We start from the raw sequence: 11,707 nt of genomic DNA on the forward strand, positions 1-11,707 counted from the left end.
TAAAAAAAAAAAAACAAACTGCTAACCATCCTCTAAGCTTTCAGGGAGTTGTAATTACTGACCACAGATCACCATAACAAATACAATAATGAAAAAGTTTTAAATATTGTGAGAATTACCAAAATGTCACATAAAGACATGAAGTGAGCGAATGCCGGTTGAAAAAAAAAAATGGCGCTGATAGACTTCTACCATACAGGGTTGCCACAAACCATCTATTTGTTAAAAAACAAAACAGAACCAAAAACCCCGCAGTATCTGCAAAGTGCAATAAAGCAAGGCATGATAAAACAAGGTATGCCGCTCTGAGCTCCCCCTTTGCCCTGGGCCCAGGTCCTGGTACTCTCCCTCAGGCTGACTGCAGACAGCTTCAGTCTCTTCCGGCCTCAGCATATGCTAGGAGGTGGGGAGGCAGTTCAACAGAATCACCTGGAGAGCTTTTGCTGTGGCCCCACCAGCAGAGATTCAGATTTAATTAGTCTGGGTCGGGGTCCCAGCCTCAGTATTGTTTAACAGACTCCACAAAAGATTCTAATGTGCAGCCAGGCTTACCAATCACAGGATGAATAGAAGGCTGGGCCTACATGAAGTCCTTGTTATTCGAGGACAAGTGGTGCTAGAAAAAGGACATTTACAAAGAACCCACTCGAAGTAGGGACCAACACTTCACAGTAGAGTAGGGGAAAGGGGGGAAAAGGTTTCAACAGGACTCTACCTTGAGAAATGAAAATGTGGCAAATAGTTTTGTGTTTTGAAATGTGTAAATAATTGCACATATGCACTAATTCTTAAAATGAACAAAGAATGAATCAAGCACTGGGGGGATAATATAATTTCCTGACCAGAGTGCATGGGAACACAATAGTGCCTCTCACCACATCATCATAAACAGTTTTGTTTTTCCAAAATTAGAGAGCTTCTTCAATTATCCCAAGGACCTCTTATAATCCTCTGAGAGTTGAATCGTTTACTTTGAAGCCTGGATCCTGTCATTACCCAGGTCAATTTTCTCTTCTGCCAGTGGTAACTGGTCCATCTCTGGCAACTCACCATTTGTCAAGGACTTCATATGACTTTAATGAGGATCTTCGACATCACTTTCATTGACTTCATGAAACCCTGAATCTTTTTCAAGACCTGCAGTTTCACTCTGAAATTTATTTGCATTTGTGTAATACTAAGCATTAACAAGAGGTTGAAAAGACCTGAGCATAATGAGTATAGATAAACAGTATGAGGGTGTGAAATGGGGAAAGGACCCTATGCAGGGCTCAAAATTGTGAATATTTTGTGCTATGGCAACTTTGTCTTTCATAAAGCCCCTTTCCCTTTTGGAGTTTTAATATGCTTATTTCTAAAATGAAGGAATAGGATTAGATATTACAAAGATTAAATAAATTAACCTCAGTGAAGTAATATATGTGAAAGCATTGAGTACAGTTCCTAGCAGAGGAGGAGCTTATAATTCCTGCTTTCATTACCTCTCAAAACATTTTTAGAAGACACTGAGGGACAAACAAGGAAAAAGGGAGAAGTGCATTAGAGTAACTAGAAAGAAGACCCAGAACTGCTGCCCCAGGCCCAAGTTTCGGTCTTACTGCCATTCTCTGGTCACTTTGTGGAGGGTCACAGATCTACTCACTAAACAGTGAGCACCTAGTAGACTACCTGCTTAGGGGTGTAGGGCAGGAATTCAAGGATCACTCACAGTCAGAGAATCTGCCAAGAAGCTCCTGTGTTGGTTAGTAAGAAGAAACATGAATAGAAATCCCTTAAATTACTAGAATCTGACAATTTCTCCTACCTCCATTGTCACCACCTACACCAGGCCACCAACTCTCTCTCTTCTCTCTCTCTCTCTCTCTCTCAGACCACTTCAGTGGCCTTCTAACTGGTCTTCCTGCTTCTCAATCTTGTCCCCCTGCCACAGTCTGCCCAGAGCTATCTTTATTTTTCAAGTTTATTTTTGAGAGAGAGAGAGAGAGAGAGAGAGAGAACGAGCAGGGGAGGGGCAGAGAGGGAGACAGAGGATCTGAAGCAGGTTCTGTGATGACAGCAGAGAACCCAATGTGGGGCTCGAACTCACAAACTGTGAGATCATGACCTAAGCTGCAGTCAGAAGCTGAACCGACTGAGCCACCCAGGAACCACCACCCCCCCCCCTCCCGCCCCGAGCTACCTTCTAAAAATGCAAATCAGATCATGTTTCTCCCCTGCTAAAACCCTCCATTAGCTTCCCATCACCATAGGGATAAAATCCGAACTCCTTAACATGGCCCACAGGGCCTTTCATGACCTGTCAGTCTCACCCACTACACTCCTTTCACTATCCTCCGGCAACTATGCCTTATTTCTTTTCTTGTGATATTATACTAGGCTTGCTCCTATCTCAAGACCTTTGTACATACCCTTCCTCAATCTGAGATGTTCTTCTGCCAGAGTTTTGCAAGGCTGACTCCTCTTCACTCTCCTTCAGATATCATCAAATCTCAGCTCACATGTCACTTTCTGTGAAAGGCCTTTCCTGATTACTCTAGGTATGATAGTGCCCTTCTTACCCCACTCTATCATGCCACCCTGCTTTTTATATGATCTAGAGCTGGTAAATATTTGAAATGATCTTGTTTATATATTGGCTTTCTTGTTCATTGCCTCGCTCCTCATTTGAATGCAACCTCTGGGCAGACAAGGATCTCTTCTGTCTGTTCCCTCTTTCCCCAGTGCCTTAGTTAAAGGTTCATTGAGTAAATGGATGTGGAGGCCAGTGAGTGATCCAGTTGGGCAGGAGTGAGTCTTGGTAGGGTGTGTGGGATAGCAGGAGATGAAGCTTGAAAGATAACCTGAGATCAAAACATGGAAGGCCTTGAAGGTGAAGCCAGGGAATGTGGGCTTTATACTGAGACCCCTTGGGAGCCAGGAAAGAGTTTTTATTTTAAGAGGAATATCATCAGCTGACCTGGAGTAAGATTCATCTAGTGCCACGTGTCAGATGGAATGGTGGGTGAAGTGAATGGAGGGTCTGGTTTAAGAGCCCGTCAACTACTGTGTACCCCACCTTCCCCACTCTGGGGCCCGGTTCCACTCAGCTCCCCCTCCCTTTGGGGCCACTCAAGAGCCCTGACTGCCATTCCGCGCCACCTGCCGCTGGGTGGCGCTGTGGCTCCTCCTACCCGAGCTGGAGGCGCGAGGGAGGCCGAGGAGCAGCCGAACTGAGCCTGGCGCAGGGATCCGTCGGCGCCTGCAGAGTGGGCTCTCCCTAGTCCACCTCTTTCTCCCACTTCCACGCTTCCCGAGTACAGGCCCGTCGCCGCTCCCCGGCCCCTACCTCCGACTCCAGCCCACCTTTGGCCTGCTTTCCTCCGCCTCTGGCGGTCTTTGGCTTTCGACCCACCAGGCCAAAGTGGGGCCGAAGACGGGTACCCGCCGGGGTGCAGGAGCGGCTGGGGCTGGGTGGTGCCCTCCCTTTGCAGCCCCTTCAGGTTTCGATCCTCCCTGGTCCCTGGGATGAGACAGAGCTTCCACAGCTGACACCCTGGGCCGCCCCACCACCGGCCCCAGCCAGGCCTGCACTAAAGGTCTGGGCAGCCTTTTGATAAAAAGGGGCTAGAGTCATTGAGCCAATTTACTGTTTATGTTAATAGCCCTGCCTCTCCTCTCGGCCCCTGGCACAAGAAGCAGTTCTCTGGGACTCCTCCACCCCACTACTATATGACCCAGATATCCTATATGTCTGTCTGTGCATATTCTACATCCTAAACCCATCCCTCCATCATCACTGCTATTGTCTGCCCCCGGTCTCATTACCTACCAAGTAGCCTCCAGCCTCCAGCCTCCTGCCCTTGCAGCCCAGACTTCCTCGCACTCAGCCAGGAGCCTCTTGGAGCAGTGGCCTGGCATCCTGCCCCTGTCATGGTTCCTGTTGCTTGGAAAAGTTGAAAGCTGGCGTTCAAGACCCTCCACACTCTTACCTCACTCTTTTGGCCTGGCCTCAACTCACATCCAGAGTAAAAAGCCTATCCCTGGTAGGCTGCCCTGAGTAGAGAAGGAGCTACAACAGGAACTGAACACAGTGGGAGGCTCTCTGGGACTCTGTACAGGGCTGCCTAGGCATCTATCTGAATAGTGGTTACTCACCATCACACTGTTACATTAGAGATATACAGAGAACACAGTGTCTGCCTCCCCTAGAGCACAGGAACACATCCGTGTCTATTCCTTTGCCCTCTCCCTTTGTTTCCCCTGTCCCCTAGATCTGTTGTGTTCTCCTCCCATCTCTCTGTTCCCCTTTCCATTTATGTTGTCCACTCCCCTATGACCCTCCTGCTGGTATATGAAGCTCATTCTCAACCAGGACATGGCATCCTTTCACAAAGTGGTTGATGACATGAAAACTAGGTTTTTCTGTAATGTTAAGTCTTGCTTTCAATGCATTTTTTTTCCCTTGAGTAGCCTAATATTCACAGACGTTAAGCTATAGGTAGCTCTTGAGGAGCAAAGATTTGAGACTATATTAAATGTAGCCTATTGAACCCAACACAGAAACATGTAAATTAACATGGAAAAGCATACAAGGGAGCAGGAAAATTGGCAGAGGCAGATTTATTGGCAAAGAAAGCACTCATGGTTAATTTCAGGCTGTTCTGTGCCCTTGGACTCCAGGAAGCCATGCCCAGGGTTAGATAAGTATCATTCATTGTCTTAGAAGAGGACTGGTAGGCGAAAGAGCTTCGAATCAAAAACATAACGCTGAGAAGGGTGGGATACGAGGAGACAGCTCGTCTTCCCCAACTAGCATCCCAGGGTAGCTTCTTCTGGGAAATGACAGTTTCCTGTCCCCCAAACAAGCCTTACTGCTAAGAATATCCTCTTCCATTTGTACTGCACGTGTATACACAGTGTCTTCTGCTCCTCACAATAATCCTGTGTTATAGGAATTATTAGCTTGGGTTTACAGATGAAGGAACTGAGGATCAAAAAGGCCAAAAGGCACCCCCCCCCCAAAAAAATAAAAACCATTACAAAAAATGCAGAACAAAAAGCCAAGACTAGAAGCCAAGAATTCTAACTCCAAAACGGTTCTAGCACGTTTTCACCCACAGTTCCATGATTTGTTGAAGACCCAAAGCTAGGCCAACTGGCCCTGGCCCCGTACCCTCACTCTGTTCCCAGGAGGGACTGAAAACACAGGCAGTGTGACTGAAGCAGAGGAGAAAGGGCTTTCACCTGGCTCCTGTGCTGTGCTGACACCTGAACTGGGTTTGAATGATGGCAGGGGGAGACTCAGGCGATGTTGAGGTTTAAAGGACCAGCTGAGCAACAGGCAGCCTCATGCAGATACCTTCTGAAGCTGAGGTTTCCAACCAGAGACTTCCAGAGACATTTTGTTTGGCTTGGCAGTGTTGGTCTGTGCGGCACTTAAATTTCTCTTAGGTTTCCTCAATAAGAGATTTAATATGAGTGTTTTAAAAGTTCAGAGAATAGTCATTAAGAACATGGCCTGAGTTTGCATCCTGACCCTGCTACTTGTTCTGTGTGACTCTGGGAAAGTTACTTAAACTCTCTGTGCCTCACTTTGCCCATTTGTAAAATAGAGATAAACAATAGTACTCTACATCAGAGAGATACAAAGAATATTGCATTGTGATATCTAAAGCATTTAGAACAGTGCCTGACACACAATAAGTGCTATGTGGGTGTTTACTATTATTATTACTAGTGTTGTATATAAATTGGGAAGAGTTCACATAAAATCTATATCCCTAGCATCTTAAAAATTTATAAGATCTAGGGGGCCCCTGGCTGGCTCTCAGTAGAGCATGAGACTCTTGATCTTGAAGTCATGAGTTCAAGCCCCACGGTGGGTGTAAGGCTTACTTTAAAATATAAATAAATAAAAATTCAGAAGATCTGATAGTACTAGGCCCCTATTGCCAGCTGGAACAAAATCTGCCCTCTGTAGATGGAATGTGCTTTCTCCAGGTCAGCCCCACCCCCACAATTCCCCATCTGGTTTGTAAGACTGAAGCTAAGTGTCAATTGCCATTTATTATCTTACCCGCTGCTTGTTTCATGAATTTCCACCATCTGCCTGGTTTCTAAAACCAGTCTGTCATTCGACCACTGCTTAAATGGTTCAAGGGGCAAAACATGTCACCAAATAGGAATCATTAGCCAAGTGGACATTGTTAACCAATGGGGGTTAAAAGCCTACCAGGCCTTTGCCTGCTTTCTTCACATCCCAGAATCATACTTTGTTGCACCAGCTTGAGTTCAAGGAAAGCAGCAAAGTGATAAAAAGAAGGCAAAGTTAGGCTTCTAAAGCATTCCAGAGCATTCCCTCCTGCAGCCTCACGGTTGGATTTAAAATCTGGCTCAAGAACTCTGCAGTAAGATATACCCACACCTCTGCCAAATCACACATGTTCAAGAGTAGTTATTGCAGCATTGTGAATGATAGAAATGATTAGAAGGAACCCAAATGTCATCCATAAAAGACTGGTTAAATTAATTTTGATACAATGTGATACTATGCAGCCATTAAAAGAACATGAAGAGCATTGTGTGCAGGATACTTTCATGTCTGTGGGAGGTGAACAGAAAACAGAAACACACATAAACATGTATCTGTTTGTCTTTGTATAGATACCTCTTGAAGGATATATAAATATAGTAAAGGCATAACATATCTATGGAAGGACATATGCATCAAGAAACTGGCCACCGTGGTTGTCTTCAGGGAAAGATATTATGAGACTAGGGAAGGAAGGAGATATACTTTTTTTTCCACTATATACCTTTGTATTCCTTTTAAATTTTGCACCACGAAACTGATTTACAAATTTTCATTTTAAGAAATTCTGCAGTGGATACCAAAGGAAAACAATAACAACAAACAAAACTAATTCCAGAGTCTCTCAAAAGGCAACCTGAACCATCAGTCAGTCCAGGACAGCTGCAAAGAAACAACCTGGCACCTGTAGTTCCCAAACCCTTGCTTAGTAAGCTGCTTCTCAAAGTTATCTCCACAGTCACCATTCCATGCCCAAGAGTACTAGAATCAGTTTCACTCTGGTCCTTCTTGCCCAGGCCACTTCCTCTACTCTGGTCAGCTTGGCTTTGCTCAACCTCTAAAAAAATTCTGGTTTGGGATGCCTCTTTGGCACCCAGAAGTGAAACCTTCTGGAGATTGCAGCTGGAGCTTGGCAGGAGTGATACACGAAAAAAACCAGGATGTAAGCTATCCTTCTCCAAAAGTGCTTCTCCCAGTCATCTGGGAGGGAGCTCTGAAGTGATCAGTACCTGTGTGTCTGAGTAGGGCACCTTCCCAGCCAAGGCCCACCTCCTTTACCTGACTGTAAGGTTCCCAATTCAATCCAAGAGACTTATTTTTTTTAAACCCTATGCAAAGCCCTGGGCCAGGTGTAAAGTTCCCAAGGTATCAGGGACACAAGATAAAGGAGACAGAGTGCCCACCTTCTAGGGATACACAGTCTAGATTCTGAAAAAATCTGAGTTGGAAGGAATATGGGGAGATAACAGAGGTCACAGCTTTCACCCAGAGTCCTGTGGGGGCCCTTGGACTTTATAGAGGAACTTTAGGAGTTCTACAAACATCAGATGTGTTGGCAGATTTCAGACAGCAACCAAGAGCTATGACCCTTCATTGAAAACCATTGATTTGATCAAAATTGTCCCATAATTCTCACTGATTTACTTTATAATAAAATTCATGACATAAATTTGAACTTAATAAACAGATTTCTATTAACAGAGCACTTGCTTCTATCTGTTTTACATAATAGGGTTCTGTTTAAGATTTCACTAAGAGGTAGAGGGTTCAGCTGTTTCAGAAGGTTCTCCTTACTTGACAAAGGAGGAAACAGACCCAGAGAAGGGAGTGGATTTATCCAAGGTCATACAGCCTGACAGAAGTAGAGCCTGGTCCAGAAGCAGGGCCCACTGCCAGTGAGTACTAGGCCATGCCTCCTATACCTCTTAAGTAGTGATACAAAATCTAAATGAAGAATTGTGTTGGGTTAGGAGCATCCTTCCATGTGGGATCTTAGCAGGGCTGGAATAGACATCCCAGGACACTTCAGAGCTCAATCAGCCCAGCAAACCATCATTTTCTCCATCATATGACCTTCTTGTGGGGCCTGAGCTTTCAATAGGCTTCAGGTCTAGGCCTTTTTTCTGCCAGAGGTACCACCCTTCCGCTTCTCTGTTCTCTGGGGCATCCTGGTATTTCCTGAAGCCAGGGCCTGGGCTAGGAAAGCCAGACTTTATTACTTGCTCAACACAGCTTGACTCCCAAAAGCTGGATCTAAGCTCTGAGCCTCTTGCTTGCCCTTCCTGGGGACTTACCTCCCTTGCCTTGTTCCCACTCATTTTGCCCCCTCCTTTCCAGGTGTTCACTTGCTTGAACACTCACTTGCTGGCAGACCTTCTTGTGGGCCCTTCCCCTTAGTCACCACTCCCCCTGAAACCACTACTGCTGCCTCAGACCTCTTGCCTTTTATCTTGCCCCAGAAGCTGAGTGAGCCCTCCAGTCCCTTAATTGTTCAGGTTGCTCTTTTCTGAACTCACTCCAATTAAGCTCCATAAATTGAAGATAATTGGACTGTCTCACTCAGCTTATGAGCCCCTGGGGCAGTGTCTTCTTAGTCTGGTACAACCCTGCCCAGAAAGGGTGGAGGCGGAAGGGAGAGGGGCACAGAGGAGGCCAGCCTGGGAGTCTGGCTCAGACCCCTGGGGAGAAGGCATAGGGTCACTGCACAGACATCCCTCCACTGGCTAAGTTTTGCAGCCTTGATCTCCTCTGCCTGGCCTAGTCCTCACAGGTCAACAACTGTGTGAGGAGCCATTCTTTATCCACCAACAATGTGGGCAGCAATTATGTGGTATATTTTTTCAAATAGTGAAGAAGTTCTAAGATTTTGGATAAAAGACCCTTATTTGGGGGCACCTCAGTGAGTCACCAGTAAAGAGGTAGGGGCCTGTGGGGAGAAACTCAGACTGAGGAGAATCCTGGGTAACTTGCCCCTTGGTGTACCTGCTCCATCCTACACAATAACATCTTCCCAAACAAGTTTATGCGGCCATCCATCTTGGGTACTGCTAGGAAGGTTGAGTTTAGCCATATCCTATGTATCCAGATAGATGGATATAATTGCTGCTGTAAGGAATGGTTAGATAAGGAGTGAGTGGCTAAAGCAATAATGTTTCACCACAGACTCAGGATTTCCTCTTTGCCTACCATCTTATGATGTCCCATTGCCCTAGGACTGCAGTGGGAAGGACACATCCTGGAGCAGCTCTTTGACCATTCTTTTTTTTTAAGGTTTATTTATTTATTTTTGAGAGAGAGAAGGGGGTGGGGAGACAGAGAATCCCAAGCAGGCTCCATGCTGTCAGTGCAGAGCTGGACGTGGGATTGGAACTCAAGAACCATGAGAACCTGAGCTGAAATCAAGAGTTGGACACTTAACCCACTGAACCACCCAGGTGTCCCTCTTTGGTAATTCTTCCTGAGCATGGGAGATGCTCTCACCCTACTACCACCAGGGCCATGTTCCACAGGCTCCCTACCATCCACTTCCCACTATACCAAAAGCTCCCATCATTGCCCATCAATACTCCTAAAGGCAGTTGAGCCTGCCATCATACCCTTGAAGCCTGGCATGGAGCCTGGCACAAAGCAAATTTTGTTGAAGAAATGAATTAATTAAAAAATGCAATAATAATGGTCTGAATGCTTCCATGCTTTAGACCTCTACAGAATCTACCCCTTTCCTTCCCTTGTGGGTGTAATATCATACCATTCCCTCATGGGAGGTTACAAAGGGAGGTCATATTGTCTGTCCTCTTGCCTCTGGTTGGGACTGCATTTAAATGCTCCTAGACAGAAGGTTTTTAATACCTCCACAAAATGAGACTGAAAGGGAAGCAGCTGGGCAGTAGTTGAAAGAGCACTCAAACTTGGAATCAGAAGATCTGTTGTGAGATCTGCTATTGCACTCACTAGCTAGAACCTAAATTGCAAGACAGGAAACAAGGCTGAAAAATAGAAAAGGCTTTGTATGTCACCCCAGAAAGCATTTGGACGTCCATTCATTCAACAAAACTTTACTATACCTACTATGTCCCAGGTACTATTCTTTTTTTTTTTTTTAAGTTTTTACTTATTTATTTTGAGAGAGAAAGAGAGAGTGCATGTGCACACAGGGGAGAAGGGGAGGGGCAAGGAGAGAGAAAGAGAGAGAGAATCTTAAGCTGGCTTCACACACTGTGCAGAGCCTGACGTGAAGCTTCATCCCACAACCCTGGGATTGTGACCTGAGCCAAAACCCAGTGTTTGATGCTCAACCGACTGAGCCACCTAGGTGCCCATCCCAGGTACTATTCTAAAGGATTTTCATCACTCTGGCTGCTGGATGAAGTAATCATTGAGGAACAAGACTCCAGACAGGGAGACAAGTTAGGAGGCTATCACTAGCATCACTAGTCATGGTAAGAGATAAAGACCTGAATGAGGCAGTAGCAATGGACAAAAGGAGCTGCATTGGAGAGCTATTTAGGGAGTAGAATTGATAGAACTTGATGATAGGGTTGAGGCAGAGAGGACACTATCTAGATAAACACACTCAAGTTTCTGTTGTGAGAGTCTGAGTGGATAATGATGTAACTAATAAAGATGAGAAACACTAGGCTCTGGTTTAATACTTTGATAGAAAAGGATTCAGCAAGATAGTGAGCTTGTTTTGGGGCATGTGAAATTTGAAGAGGAGGAGGAAGAAAAGGAGGAGGAGAGACCCAATAGATGGTTGGATATATAGGTCTAGAGCTTAGCCAAGAGGCTTGATTGGACTGAGAGTTTTGGGAGTCCTCGGTATAAGGCTATCTACAGAGAAGGTATAGAGAGAGAAATGATGAGGGCTAAGGACAGGACTTTCAAATCTGCCAACTTTTATAATACATCTGAAAAGCAGTGAGAACTGAGAAGAAGCGGTCAGTCAGAGAGGTAGGAGGTGAGACGGGGAGAATCATGAGAGCCAAGGTAGGTTTTCAAAAGGTAGAAGTGGTTAGCACAGATAGTGTGGAGAGGAGTTCCAATAAAAGAAAGATCTGGACATGTTCCTATGGATTATATTCTGACTCTTTTCCATGCAGTTAGTGGAGTGGCAGGAACCTGTAACTGTGGTTTGAGGAGTAACTGACAGATAAGGAAATGGAGACAATAAATTAGACCACTCTTTCAAGAAGCTTATCTGAGATCAAACAAATTTAGATGGTAGCTGAAGGAAAATACAAGCCTCAGAAAGTTTGCAGGTGAGAGAGACTTGATTGTGTGCGTGTGTGTGTGTGTGCATGCACGTGCACACCCATGTGTGTGTATGAAGAAACCAACACGGGTTGACAATTCAATTATGAAGAAGGCATGAATATAGGATCCAGAACATATAAAGGAGAGGTTTGAGAATATAGGGAAGTTTGCTTACCTTAGAGTGGCATTTCCAGAGCACACATTAGAATCCAGGCTATCACACTGTTCAGCTCCAGGGGTGCCATTCATATTAGGAATGTTGGGCCTGGTAAAGAAGAAAGTTAAAAGCAGTATGGGAGTGAAAGAATAAGGGAATGTGACCATATGAGACTTCTGTGCTCCTCCTCATTCTTCTTGCTTCAGGTTTTCCTTTGGCTTCATGAA

This window comes from Neofelis nebulosa, chromosome X (assembly GCF_028018385.1).
Source record: "Neofelis nebulosa isolate mNeoNeb1 chromosome X, mNeoNeb1.pri, whole genome shotgun sequence".
NCBI lineage: Eukaryota > Metazoa > Chordata > Mammalia > Carnivora > Felidae > Neofelis > Neofelis nebulosa.